This window comes from Betta splendens, chromosome 9, assembly GCF_900634795.4.
Source record: "Betta splendens chromosome 9, fBetSpl5.4, whole genome shotgun sequence".
In the NCBI taxonomy this organism is placed as follows: domain Eukaryota; kingdom Metazoa; phylum Chordata; class Actinopteri; order Anabantiformes; family Osphronemidae; genus Betta; species Betta splendens.
The window spans coordinates 25,141,394-25,154,392 of record NC_040889.2 but is presented as its reverse complement, the minus strand read 5'-3'; the positions used below and the strand labels follow the sequence as shown (position 1 = coordinate 25,154,392).

The 12,999-nt window shown below is 47.4% G+C and overlaps 1 pseudogene; it reads left to right on the top strand.

The window, feature by feature from the left end:
* The first annotated feature begins 777 nt into the window (after nucleotides 1-777).
* On the top strand, nucleotides 778-12,166 carry LOC121202491 (GTPase IMAP family member 8-like; annotated as a pseudogene).
* Nucleotides 12,167-12,999: the final 833 nt, after the last annotated feature.

The window sequence follows — 12,999 nt, the reverse complement described above, 5'->3', positions numbered from 1 at the left end:
CGAGTTTAAGTAACAAAAAAAAAGCAGAAGAAAAATTATGTTATGAAGAAACAATCATTTAGAAGCAATAATTAAGTCCCTATATTTTAGGGACTATCATGCTTTTGCAGTATCTTCTTATGATCTGTAATCCTTTTGTTTTCTAGGGGACATTTCCTTGTCTCAAGAAGTCTTTTCTTTCAGTTAACCTTTATTTAACAAGATAAAAACCCATTGAGATCAAGATCTCTTTTTAAAGGGTCACTTGGCCAAGAGTTCAACAGCACACGTCATAACTTAAATAAAGTTTTAAATATATATATTGAAACATACTGTACAGCTACATAAACATACTGTACTGTATGTGGCTTATCAGCAAAGTTTCTACAAATTGTTCTGAGATCTAAGTCACTTTCAAATCTCTGGTGATGTGCTTCACAAATTCTATGCCAGTTTTAACATCCAGATTTACAAATCAAAACAAACTGCCGTTGTACTTTATCCATGCTAAAATAAACAGATTTACTGTAAGTATATTTCTGTAAAAAATATTCAATTTCAGAAAGTTGTATTATTATGGCTCATGACAGCACGTCCTCAATCGTTCCCTGACAGGAACTGGTAAGAGAGAGAGAGAGAGAGAGAGGAGTCTCCTCAGTCACCACCGGGACTTGCAGCAGGTGATAGTAGCTATAGGATACTGGGTGTGGTTAATTCCCGTTTAGTAGTTTCTCCAGTTCTTTACCACAGGGTGTGTATCGACTTCTTACGCATTTTTAGGTTCCTTTCACTTTCACTTATTTGACAGGATGTAAGACGTACCAGTGAAATTTAGCGAACAAAACACATCAAATAACTAGTGCCGTGACTCGTTGGTTTGGACGGAGCAACAGTACCGATCGCTCACTGGACCACCAGGTACTACGGGGATCTTGTTGATTTAGTTGATCAATCTGGTTTAAACCCGGAATGACGTCCAACCTACAAACGCTCTCCTGAAAATGTCTGTAAAGGAAATTATGGAAAGTTCTCAGTTTCAATCTTAAGCGTTTTGGAGTCTGTTCTGTGTTCTTGTTTAAGTTACAGATAAGTCTGGCATCATTACTATCTAGAACAATTTCCTAACAACAGCGTAACGACCGCAGACCCAGAGCTGCAGCTTTTATTGTGTCGCTTTACTGTTTAGTGACGTATATCAACCCTGTTAAGATACAAAGCGCAACTGGATATATTTTTGACATAATTTTATTTACATATTTTATGAACAAGAAATTAACTTGAAAGTAGTAGAGATGGCTGACCGCCATACAGTAGATGTATCCTCATACATTATATTACAATGAGACTAAGACCGCTATTATTTTCTAAATTATTCATATGTTTTTCTTAATTAAAAATAAATTAGTCGTGTATTGTAAAGTTAAACTACTGTACTCTGTATCAGTGAAAACATGATGAGTTATTTTTTTTATTCTAAATTATTATTTATTCTAAACAATAGGTCCCCTCTTATATTTTGAAAGAACAAACAAACACAATCTTATAAAGGTGTTGAACCTGGGATTTTGTTCATGGTTTATGCTACTATGCCACTGGGCGGGTCCGTGCATGAAGTGCAATTCATTATTCATGTGTAACTGTCGATTATGTTACGACTCATGGCGTTTGCTAAAGGAATGACAGGTCAGTCAGCTCGCCACCGTCGGGTCACTTACAGAATCACCTGCCAACAAAGCTAAGTTTTCTGTGCATCCTGCTTCATTAGTGCAGCGACATCACGACCTTGTCGACGCCTGATGAGGAAGAATTTAGCGCATCTATTCTACTGTACTTTGACTACAGTGTGAAAGTGTGACAGATCGCATTTCTTCTGATAAATATACTGTATATTACAAGAGTCTGTACAGCCACATGGTTTGTCCATTACTTTATTTTTATTACTTTATTTATGTGTCCACTGCATGTGTTTTTTCAGGAAGTCATTTTCAGTTTGCATCCTGAGCCTGTTTGTCAATTAAAGTGACAGCTTGTGCTATACCGGCATAGGAACATCATGGCCAGAGCAACTCAAAGTAAGGCTTGTGCTACAGTTTTTTTAGTCGCTTTGACCTTTTTTGCATAAGGTTCCACTTATTTTCATCATCACTATTCCAGCAGTGCATCAGACACATGTAGCAAATGTGGAAACCTGTTCCCATTCGATTGACAATGCAAAACGGTTAACACTGATGTCATTCAATCAGTATGAATTTCATTGTTTTAGCTTTCGTGACCAAAGAGAAACCATCTGTTCCTTACCATTACTGTAGAAACCAGTAAGACCAGCCACTCACCATAGCACCTGTTTGACACTCCTCTACAACGTTAAAAGAATAAACGGAATACAAATATATTCAACCCGAGTCCATCATTATTTGTAAGGAACGCGTCGGACAAGCTTCCCTCAATTAGCCGCTTGGCGTCTCTGGAAATATTGAAGCCTGGGAGAGTCGCCATCACCTGTGTTGTTCTTTACCAGCATGAGACTGATATAAATAGTGGCTGTGTTTTATCCTCTAATAGGTTTGACTGTATTTTAGTTCACATGTATTTTTGGTAATATTTACAATATTTCAGTTTTCTGCCCAGTTTGAAGAATGAAGGTCATGGATTCAATGAATCAAAAAATGTCTTCCTCTGAGTCCAATTCTTTGCATAAAAGGTAAATTTGACATAACTACAAAGCCAACAAAGAACAGGCTATGATGACAATCAATGAAGCACTGATTCACAATGAGATCACATGCACAGCTCTAGACAAAGGAATCAGTAGACATTTGTTTTAATGGCTTTAGGCAAGATCCAGTAAACAGGCAAAGGTTTATACACAGAAAATCTCGCTGGTGACGGTACAGACAAGGAGCAGGCAGTGTCCGGTAAGTACAGTAGCAGGCAGGGTCGGCAGTAGGCAGGTACAGCAACAGTACGGACAGGGATCAGACAGGCGGTCAAGAACAGGCCAGAACACAATACAAGGACATAGAACGAGATGCTGGAAAGTGTTGGAAAGTCACGCAACAATCTGGCAAAGTAAATACTGGAGGTTAAATACAATGATAAATTACTGATTTGCGGCAGCTGGTGAATCATGTGACCGGAGGTAAAGCAACCACTAAACATGGTGGGACAGAAAACGGGAAGTAAACATAAAAGAAAACAGGAAATGAAAAAAGTGATAACTGTAGAGTCCGGTATAGTGACAATCAATTATTCTGCTATATAGTCTCCAGTACTCGCCTTTCTCCTTTGCCAGATTGTCTGCTTATGTTACCACATTGTTGTACATATGTACATAATGTTTAATAACTACAGTCATGATTAGTTTTTGTCACTTTATTTTGTCTCTCTGATGTGTTACAGTATCTGCATTCAATATTGTACTGATTGGAAAAAGCGAGGAAAAACAGAAAAGACTTGACACAGTCATAAGGAGCCAAACCGATTCACAAGGACATATGGTAACCTATGGAGAATGGAAAGGACAACGACTAACAGTAGTGAAAACTGGAGACCTGATCAGTCAGTCTGTGGAAGCAGTAAGACGAGACCTGGAGGTTTGTGTGAGGTTTTGTTCTCCTGGACCAAATGTTCTGCTGCTGTTGGTGAACCCTTCTGATTTCACAGAGGAGAACAGAAAAACACTGAAGTTCATCCTGAGTTTGTTTGGTGGAAACGCTTTTAAATATTCAATGGTTGTTTTCACACAGGAGGGCGAAAATGAGAGAGTGAAAAAACTGATTAAAGACTGTAAACAAAGGCAACACAGTATCAGTCATTACAAAAAGGACTGGATAGAAACTGATGAAGAGTTAATGCAGAAAATGGCAAATATGGTGAGAGACAACAGAGGAGGATGTCTAACACTAATGAAAGAGGATGATCCTTCAACAGTGTTCAGCTGGTCCAAACCTCTAAACCTGGTTGTGTTTGGGAGGAAAGGAGCAGGGAAGACATCAGCAGCTGAGGCCATTGTAGGTCAGACAGGGCTTCATGCAGTCTCCAGCTCATCACAGTGTGTTAAACACCAAGGAGAGGTGTGTGGACGTTGGGTTTCCCTGGTGGAGCTGCCGGCCTTGTCTGCAGAACCAGAGGAGACAGTGATGGAAGAATCATTCAGGTGCGTCTCCCTCTGTGACCCTGAGGGGGTCCATGCTTTCATCCTGGTCCTACCTGTGGCTCCACTCACTGATGAAGACAAGGCAGAGTTACAGACCATCCAGAACACGTTTACCTCTCGAGTCAATGACTTCACCATGATTCTGTTCACTGTGGAGTCAGATCCTGGAAATCCAGCTGTTGCTGAGTTTATAAATGAAAACAGGGAAATCCAGGATCTCTGTGAGTTGTGTGGAGGAAGATCTGTTGTTCTCAACATCAGGGACAAGCAGCAGATCCCTGGTCTGATAAAAGCTTTGGAAGAAATGAGAGATGACAGATCAAGCTCCTTTACTAAGGACCTATTCACCAGAGCTCTGATGGAGAAGGTCACAAATGTTAACAAGCAAAGCAGTGAGATTAAAGGTAATGAAAACCAGAGCACAGAGCCTCTCAGGATGGTTCTGTTTGGACGAACTGGCAACGGAAAGAGTGCAACTGGAAGCACGATTTTAGGAAAAGAAGTGTTTAAATCAAAAGCCAGTCCAAGGTCCTTGACGAAGTTTTGTCAGAAAGTCTCAGGAGAGAATGATGGACGACCTGTTGTTGTGGTTGACACTCCTGGTTTGTTTGATACAAGTCTTTCTAATGACGAGATTCAAGAGGAGCTGGTGAAATGCATCAGCTTGTTGTCTCCTGGACCTCATGTGATCTTACTGGTTCTGCAGATCGGTCGCTTCACAAAAGAAGAAAAAGAGTCTGTGGAGCTGATCAAGAAATATTTTGGAAAAAATGCACAACATTTTATTATCATTATCTTCAGCAAAGGAGATGCTCTCAAAGACCAGACAATTGAGAGTTATATAGAAAAGTTTGATGATTTTGTAAAAAAAAGATAAAAAAGATAAATGACTGTGGAGGAAGGTACCAGGTCTTCAATAATAGGAACAAAACAAATCGCTCTCAAGTCAGAGAGTTATTGACAAAGGCCAACAAAATGGTGAAAGAAAATGGAGGAAGCTGCTACAGCAGCGAAATGTTCCAAGAAGCTGAGGCAGCAATAAAGAAGGAAGTGGAAAAGATCCTGAAGGAGAAGGAAGAGGAGATGAAGAGGAAGGAGGAAGAACTGAAAACAAAACATGTGTCAGGCTCGGGCAGGTGTCGGACCCACATGCACGGCGCAGAAACACAGATGTGATTAAGTGCAGGTTTATTCGGTGATACAGAGTCAGGCGGTCCAGGTCATACACAGTTCGTTCCAGTAGGCAATACACAAGGGAGCAGGCAATCTCAGAGTCAAGGTCCAGACAGGGTTCGGTACACGAGCAGACTTGGCAACAGTACAGACAAGGATCAGGCAAAAACTCACGGTCAGATTATCAGGCACAGGTCTTTCACAGGTAGCAGGATCAACAGGGTTCAGGCAAGAATCAATGGTCGAGGCGGTCACGGTCAAAACACGAATGGCTACTATAGAATGCTGGAAAGAGTACATGGACTAACAATCTGGCGACTGGTGTAGGTGAGAGGTGGAGGTTAAATACAGGTGCTGATTACTAATTAGCAACAGGTGTGGATAATGAGAACCGGAGCGTGACAGGAAGTAACAAAATAAAACAGGATGTGACATGTAACATGAATCATGACAGTACCCCCCCTCCTATGGCGTCTTCCACGGCGCCAACGAGCCCCTCCCCCCTCCGCCCAGGGCGGGTGGAGGGAGGAAACAGGAGGAGGGCTCGAATCTCCCCCCCTCGCCCGGGTGACGAAGCAGGGTGGGTGGAGGGAGGACATCAGGAGGAGGGTCCAGCGCCGGAATCCTCCTTGTCTGCAGAGCCGTGGCTGTGTTGCCCCATCCCGTCCGGGGACGGGGCCTCAGGATGTGCTGCGTGAAAGTCCCTAATGAGGGACTTGTCCAGTATGTCCCGGGCCGGCACCCAAGAGCGTTCGTCCGGCCCGTAGCCCTCCCAGTCGACCAGATACTGGAAGCCCCGCCCCCGACGTCTGCAGTCGCGGAGGTCCCGAACCGTGTAGACAGGCCCTCCGTCCACGATCCGAGGAGGAGGAGGCGGTTGATGAGGAGGAACCATGGGGCACGATCTGTAGGGCTTGAGGCGGCTGATGTGGAACGTGGGGTGGATCTTCATTGTCCTGGGCAATGAGAGCCTCACAGAGACAGGATTAATGATTCGTGATATAGTATATGGACCAATGAATTTCGGAGTCAACTTACGGGTCTGGGCCTGCAACCTGAGGTCCCTGGTGGATAACCAGACCTGATCGCCCACCTTGTATTCTGGACCCGGTGTCCGCTTACGGTCGGCCGCCCGCTTGTACTGGTCCCGTGCCCGCAACATGGTGCGCCGTGCCTGCAACCATGTGCGACGGCAACGCTGGACCAGGGCGTGCGCCGACGGGACGTGGACCTCTTCCTCCAAGGCCGGAAATAATGGCGGCTGGAACCCATAGGCGCACTGAAACGGGGTCAGTCCGGTGGAGGCGCAGGGCAACGTGTTGTGGGCGAACTCCACCCACACGAGTTTGCTGGCCCATGACCCCGGGTTTCTGGAGGCGAGGAGCCGCAATCCTACCTCCAACTGCTGATTGGCCCGTTCGGCCTGTCCATTGGACTCGGGGTGGTACCCTGACGATAAGCTAACTTCAGCCCCTAGGAGAGAACAGAACTCTCGCCAGAATCGCGAGACGAACTGGGGCCCTCGGTCCGACACAATGTCTGAAGGGAAGCCATGGAGCTTAAAAACATGCTCGAGCATGGCTTGGGCCGTAGCCTTGGCTGACGGCAACTTGGGTAGGGAAATAAAGTGGGCCAACCTGGAGAAGCGATCTACCACCGTCATGACGACTGTCTTCCCCTGGGAGGGTGGTAAACCGGTGACGAAATCCAGGGCTAGGTGTGACCAGGGGCGGTGCGGTACCGGCAGGGGACGCAGCAGACCGGCCGGTCGCTGATGCGACGCCTTGCCCATGGCGCACGTGGGACATGCGGCGACGTATTCCTGGACGTCCCTCTTCGCCGTCGGCCACCAGAACCTCTCCCCCAGCCTAAACAGAGTGCCAGCCACCCCGGGGTGTCCACTTACTAATGAGGCGTGAGCCCACTGGATGACCTCTCCCCTGAGGTCGGGTGGCACGAACAACCGGTTGGGCGGAACGCCGCGTGGGGCTGGACGGTCACGGTTGGCCTCCCGTACCCGACGCTCCACCGACCAGGTGACTGCCCCCACCAGGCATCCGGGTGGTAGGATGGACTCTGGTTCTGCTGGATCCTGCTGCGCGTCATACAGACGAGACAGAACGTCAGGTTTCACATTCTTTGATCCAGGACGATACGACAGATGAAAATTGAAACGGCTGAAGAACAGTGCCCATCGGGCCTGGCGTGAATTCAGCCGCTTCGCCGTTCTCAGGTATTCAAGGTTCTTATGATCTGTGTATACTAGGAAGGGCTGGTCTGCCCCCTCCAGCCAGTGTCTCCATTCCTCTAGGGATACCTTTACCGCGAGCAGTTCTCGGTCCCCAATGTCGTAATTCCGCTCCGCGGGGGATAGCTTGCGGGACATGAAGGCACATGGGTGGATCCTACCGTCCGTGGGATCCCTCTGGGACAGCACGGCCCCGACTCCGGAGTTGGACGCGTCGACCTCCACCACGAACTGCCGCTGTGGGTCGGGCATCCGTAACACGGGTGCCGTGATGAAACTGCGTTTCAGACGCTGAAACGCCTCCTCTGCCTCGCCTGTCCACTGAAAAGCAGTCTTACATGAGGTTAGCGCGTGCAGTGGGGCGGCAATACTGCTGAACCTCCTGATGAACTTTCTATAAAAGTTGGCAAATCCTAAGAAGCGCTGCACCTCCCTCCTGCTCTGTGGGACCGGCCATTCCTGAACTGCCTGGGTCTTGGCTGGGTCCATTTCGATCTTGTCCCTGCTGACAATGAATCCTAAAAACGAGACCTGGTCTGCATGGAACTCACATTTCTCTGCCTTAACATATAATCGGTGTTCAAGTAATTTCCTGAGGACCTGGCGGACATGAGCAATGTGCTCCTCCTCGGAGCGGGAAAAGACCAGGATATCATCAAGGTATACAAAAACAAAGTCATTTATCATGGAACCGAGTACCTCGTTTACGAACGCCTGGAAGACCGCTGGCGCGTTGGTCAGACCAAAGGGCATGACGAGGTACTCGTAGTGCCCATTCGGGGTATTGAAGGCCGTCTTCCATTCATCCCCCTCTCGGATCCGAACCAGGTGGTAGGCGTTACGGAGGTCCAACTTGGTAAAGTGAGTAGCTCCTGCTAGCAACTCGAACGCGGAGGATAATAAGGGAAGAGGGTAGGAGTCTCTTACAGTGATGTCATTGAGACCCCGGTAATCAATGCAGGGCCGCAGGGAACCGTCCTTCTTCCCCACAAAGAAGAACCCTGCGCCCGCAGGAGAGGATGAGGGGCGAATGATACCTGAGGCCAGCGCGGAGTCCAGATATTCCTTCATAGCCCGGGTCTCCTTGGGAGAAAGCTGATACAACCTCCCCTTGGGTGGCGTGGTCCCTGGGCGCAGGTTGATCGCGCAGTCATGTTTCCGGTGGGGTGGAAGAGAGGTCGCACGGGCCTTGCTAAACACTGCGCGAAGGTCGTGGTAGCAATCAGGGACTCCCGTCAGATCGGCCTGCACGATCTCCTCACCGGCTGTCACCGTTGCCCCTGCAGGTGCCTGTTGGGAAACTGCGGCTGGAAGCAAGTGTTCATACAGTCTGAGTCCCATCTGCTCACCTCCCCCTTGCGCCAATCCAGTGTGGGGTTGTGCAGCCTCAACCACGTGTGGCCCAGTACCACCGGGTGGTAGCATGACTCCACGACTAGGAACGTGATTCTCTCGGTGTGGGTGTCAGAAAAGGTCATTATTACCGGCTCGGTTCGATGGGTAACTCTCCAGAGCCGTCGTCCGTCCAGCGCGGCCGTCTCCACGGGGGAAGCCAAGGGAATTGCCGCGATGCCTAGTCGCTCCACGAGGCCGGCGTCCATCAGGCTGGCATCAGCTCCGGAGTCAATGAGGACCGCCTGCTGGACGGATCGGGTACTGGAGACTAGTGTTACAGTCGGTAATGAACGAGCGGAGGCGCTACCTAAAATTGTTCGGCTCACCGCTACCCTCCGCGCTAGCGATGAGCCATGTCTTTTAGCGGACAGCGCAGGGCAAGATGTCCGGCCTGACCGCAATACAAGCACAGTCCATGAGAGCGTCGACGCCGCTTCTCCTCTTCTGTCAGCCGTGCGCGACCGATCTGCATCGGCTCCTCTGGCGGCTGTCCCACTTCCGGGTTCCGAGGAACGGACTGGCCGCCAGGCTCACGTTGCCCCCTCCTGGGGCTCGTGGTGCGAAGTCGACGGTCCTCCCGCAGCCTTTCCTCTCGGTGATGCTCCCGTTCGTTGCTCCCCAGCCTGCGGTCAATTTGTATCGCCAGGGCGATCAGAGCGTCCAAACTGCTGGGCAAATCCCTCGCCGCCAAGCAGTCCTTAACCCGCCGAGAGAGTCCGCGGATAAATACATCACCCAGTGCGGTGGCGTCCCAGCCTGCTTCTGCGGCTAGCGTGCGGAACTCGATCGCGTACTTCGCCGTCGATCTACCGCCCTGCCGAATGTTCACCAGCCGCTGAGCCGCTTCGCGTCCCGGGGTGACTTCCTGGAAGATCTGTTTTAATGCGGTGGCGAAAGCGGCGAAGGTGCATACACAAGGAGAGCCGTTTTGCCACTCCGCTGTCGCCCACGCTTCCGCGTCTCCCGTCAGGTGTGAAATAGCGTATGCCACTCGAGCGCGCTCCGATGGGAACGCGGGTGAATGTAGTTCAAAATGAATCTCACACTGCGTGAGAAATGCTCGACAGTCCCCTGACTCACCAGAGAAACGTATCGGGGCGCCCAGCCTGGCGTCTGGAGCGACGGCCAAGGGAACCGCTGCGGCCAGAGGCGCAGCCGCGGCCGTGGCGCTCGGAGTCGGTCTCGTCTCTCCCGTCGAGCTCTGAGTCAGGCGATTCATCGCCTCAGTTAATCCTGCCATCGCCGTCTCCTGTCGCAGAACACACTCGGCCAATCTCTGGAGAGCGGCGTTGGTCTTCTCCTCCTGCTCTGCTGCTCGTTGCTCCTGAGCCATGAGCTGTGCTCGGAGGTTCTCTGCACCGGCGGAGTCCATTTCTGGCCAGATTGTTCTGTCAGGCTCGGGCAGGTGTCGGACCCACATGCACGGCGCAGAAACACAGATGTGATTAAGTGCAGGTTTATTCGGTGATACAGAGTCAGGCGGTCCAGGTCATACACAGTTCGTTCCAGTAGGCAATACACAAGGGAGCAGGCAATCTCAGAGTCAAGGTCCAGACAGGGTTCGGTACACGAGCAGACTTGGCAACAGTACAGACAAGGATCAGGCAAAAACTCACGGTCAGATTATCAGGCACAGGTCTTTCACAGGTAGCAGGATCAACAGGGTTCAGGCAAGAATCAATGGTCGAGGCGGTCACGGTCAAAACACGAATGGCTACTATAGAATGCTGGAAAGAGTGCATGGACTAACAATCTGGCGACTGGTGTAGGTGAGAGGTGGAGGTTAAATACAGGTGCTGATTACTAATTAGCAACAGGTGTGGATAATGAGAACCGGAGCGTGACAGGAAGTAACAAAATAAAACAGGATGTGACATGTAACATGAATCATGACAACATGAGGCAGAAATGGAAACAATGAATAAAAGAATGGAGGAAGAGAGAAAGAAAGTTGAACATGACCGGAAAGAGAAAGAAAAACAACTTGAAGAAATCGAAAATAAAATTAAGAGAGAATGCAAGGAGAGAAAGAAAGAAAAGGAGGTGAGAGATGAAGAGGAGAGAGAACAAAAGAGAGAGGATGAAAAACAAAGACAGGATTTAAAGCAAAAACTTAAAGATATGGAGGAAAAAATCAAATCTGAATCAGAAAAAAAAGGGAAATACGGAGGAAGAACTGAAACAGAACAGAGAGGAGATGATGAAGCAACAACAGGTCTGGGAAAAAGAAAGAAAAGAGTGGTGGGAGAATCGACACAGAGAAAATGAACAGAGGCGTCAAGAAGAGAAGGAAAAACTGAAAAAGCTGGAAAAAGAATATGAACAAGAACAAGAAGATTATGAAAATGAGAGAAAAGAACAAGATCAATTAAAACGAGAACAAGAGGATAAAGAAAGAAAAGAGTTAGATGAAGAGTACATGAAACAAATGGAGGACATGAAGAGGAAATATGAAAAGAAGGCCAGAAAACAGGCTAAAGAATTCAATGAGTTCAGACAGAAATACACCAAAGACTTTGCAGCACTGGTAGAAAAACACATGGAGGAAAGAAAGAAACTGATTCTAAAACATGAGAAACAAGTGCAAGAGATCAAAGAAGAACATGTCAGAGAAAATGAACTGTACCAAAATCTCTCAAGGTACAAAGAACAACATCGAAAAGAAGAAATGGAGAAGTTGAAGAAAAACCATGAAAATGAAATAAATGAACTTAAAGAAAAATACAGCAGTAAATGTATCATCCTCTAATTAGCATTCTCAAACAGAGTAACAGATTTTTTTAGGAATGGACATCATTCCATTTGTGGGCATCAACATGTCAGGGACTCGAAGCAGGCAGACGGCGAACCCACATGCACAGCACGGAGGCGATATTATAATCAACAAAAGGGTTTATTCTCAAAGGCACGGTCAGACGGTCCAGGTCATACACAGAAAAGGCTCGGCGAAAGTACAGACAGGGAACAGGCAAAAACTCACGGTAAGTAGGTAATCCAAGGTCGGGCAGGATGCATGAAACAGGCAGGAACAGGACACGGGAAACACGAACACTCAGGGAACTCAACTCATCAAACACGAACACTCAGGGAACTCGAATACGACAATCTGGCAGGGAACTAAGGACACAGGTGGTGGTTAAATACACAGTGACTTGATGACTAACAGAGTGCAGGTGTGGGTAATGAGCAGGGACAGCTGTGACAAGACAAGAAACCGGAAGTAAAACTAGAACACAAAACAGAGACTGGGAGACTACCAAAATAAAACAGGAAACGGAAACTGGAACCAAAATAAAACAAGCAGGACATGACGTGAAAACAGGGAACAACTAGAAACAAAGACACGGATCATGACACAACAAGATCTAATGAGTTTATTATTATAACACAGACATTACTACTTGGTGACTGCAGCTGCAACATTTACTCTCTAATAAGTAGAGACTGCTTTGAAAGATTCGCCAGTTCTGGGGACCAGCCTCTTTGTATTTTACATTTTATATAATACTGTACACCTTGTTACTGGTGAAATATGTTTAACCAGGTCATATTTCAATTTGTTATGAATACCCCAAATCTGGCTGTAACACTTATATTGCTGTTCATACCTGATTCTGTAATGGAAAAATTGTTCCTTTCTTATCCTATATTGTTATCATACAGTTTGTGCCTTGTTATTAAATTGAATGTTCCTATGTAGGCCATTAATCTCTTACAGTACAGTATGTCTTGCTGTACATCAGTTTTATATATTTGACATTTCTCTTGGACTACTTTATGGGTGTTTCTGCCTGGCACTCCCTGTAACTGGCTCCTATCTGGCTCCCTGACCACAAGGCCGAAGAGAGTCTGCCTGTCTCTTGACATTTGTCTGCTTGTCAGATAGCAGGACTCCAGCAGTACAGATAGTACTAAAAAAACATATACAGTATCATGACTTCTGAGTGAGATTATGCAATTTGATTGGATGAGAGAGACATTCCAACCTGCCCAGAGAAAGGGGCATAAGCAAGTTGAGGATTTTGTTATCTTTGCATTACACCTTTTG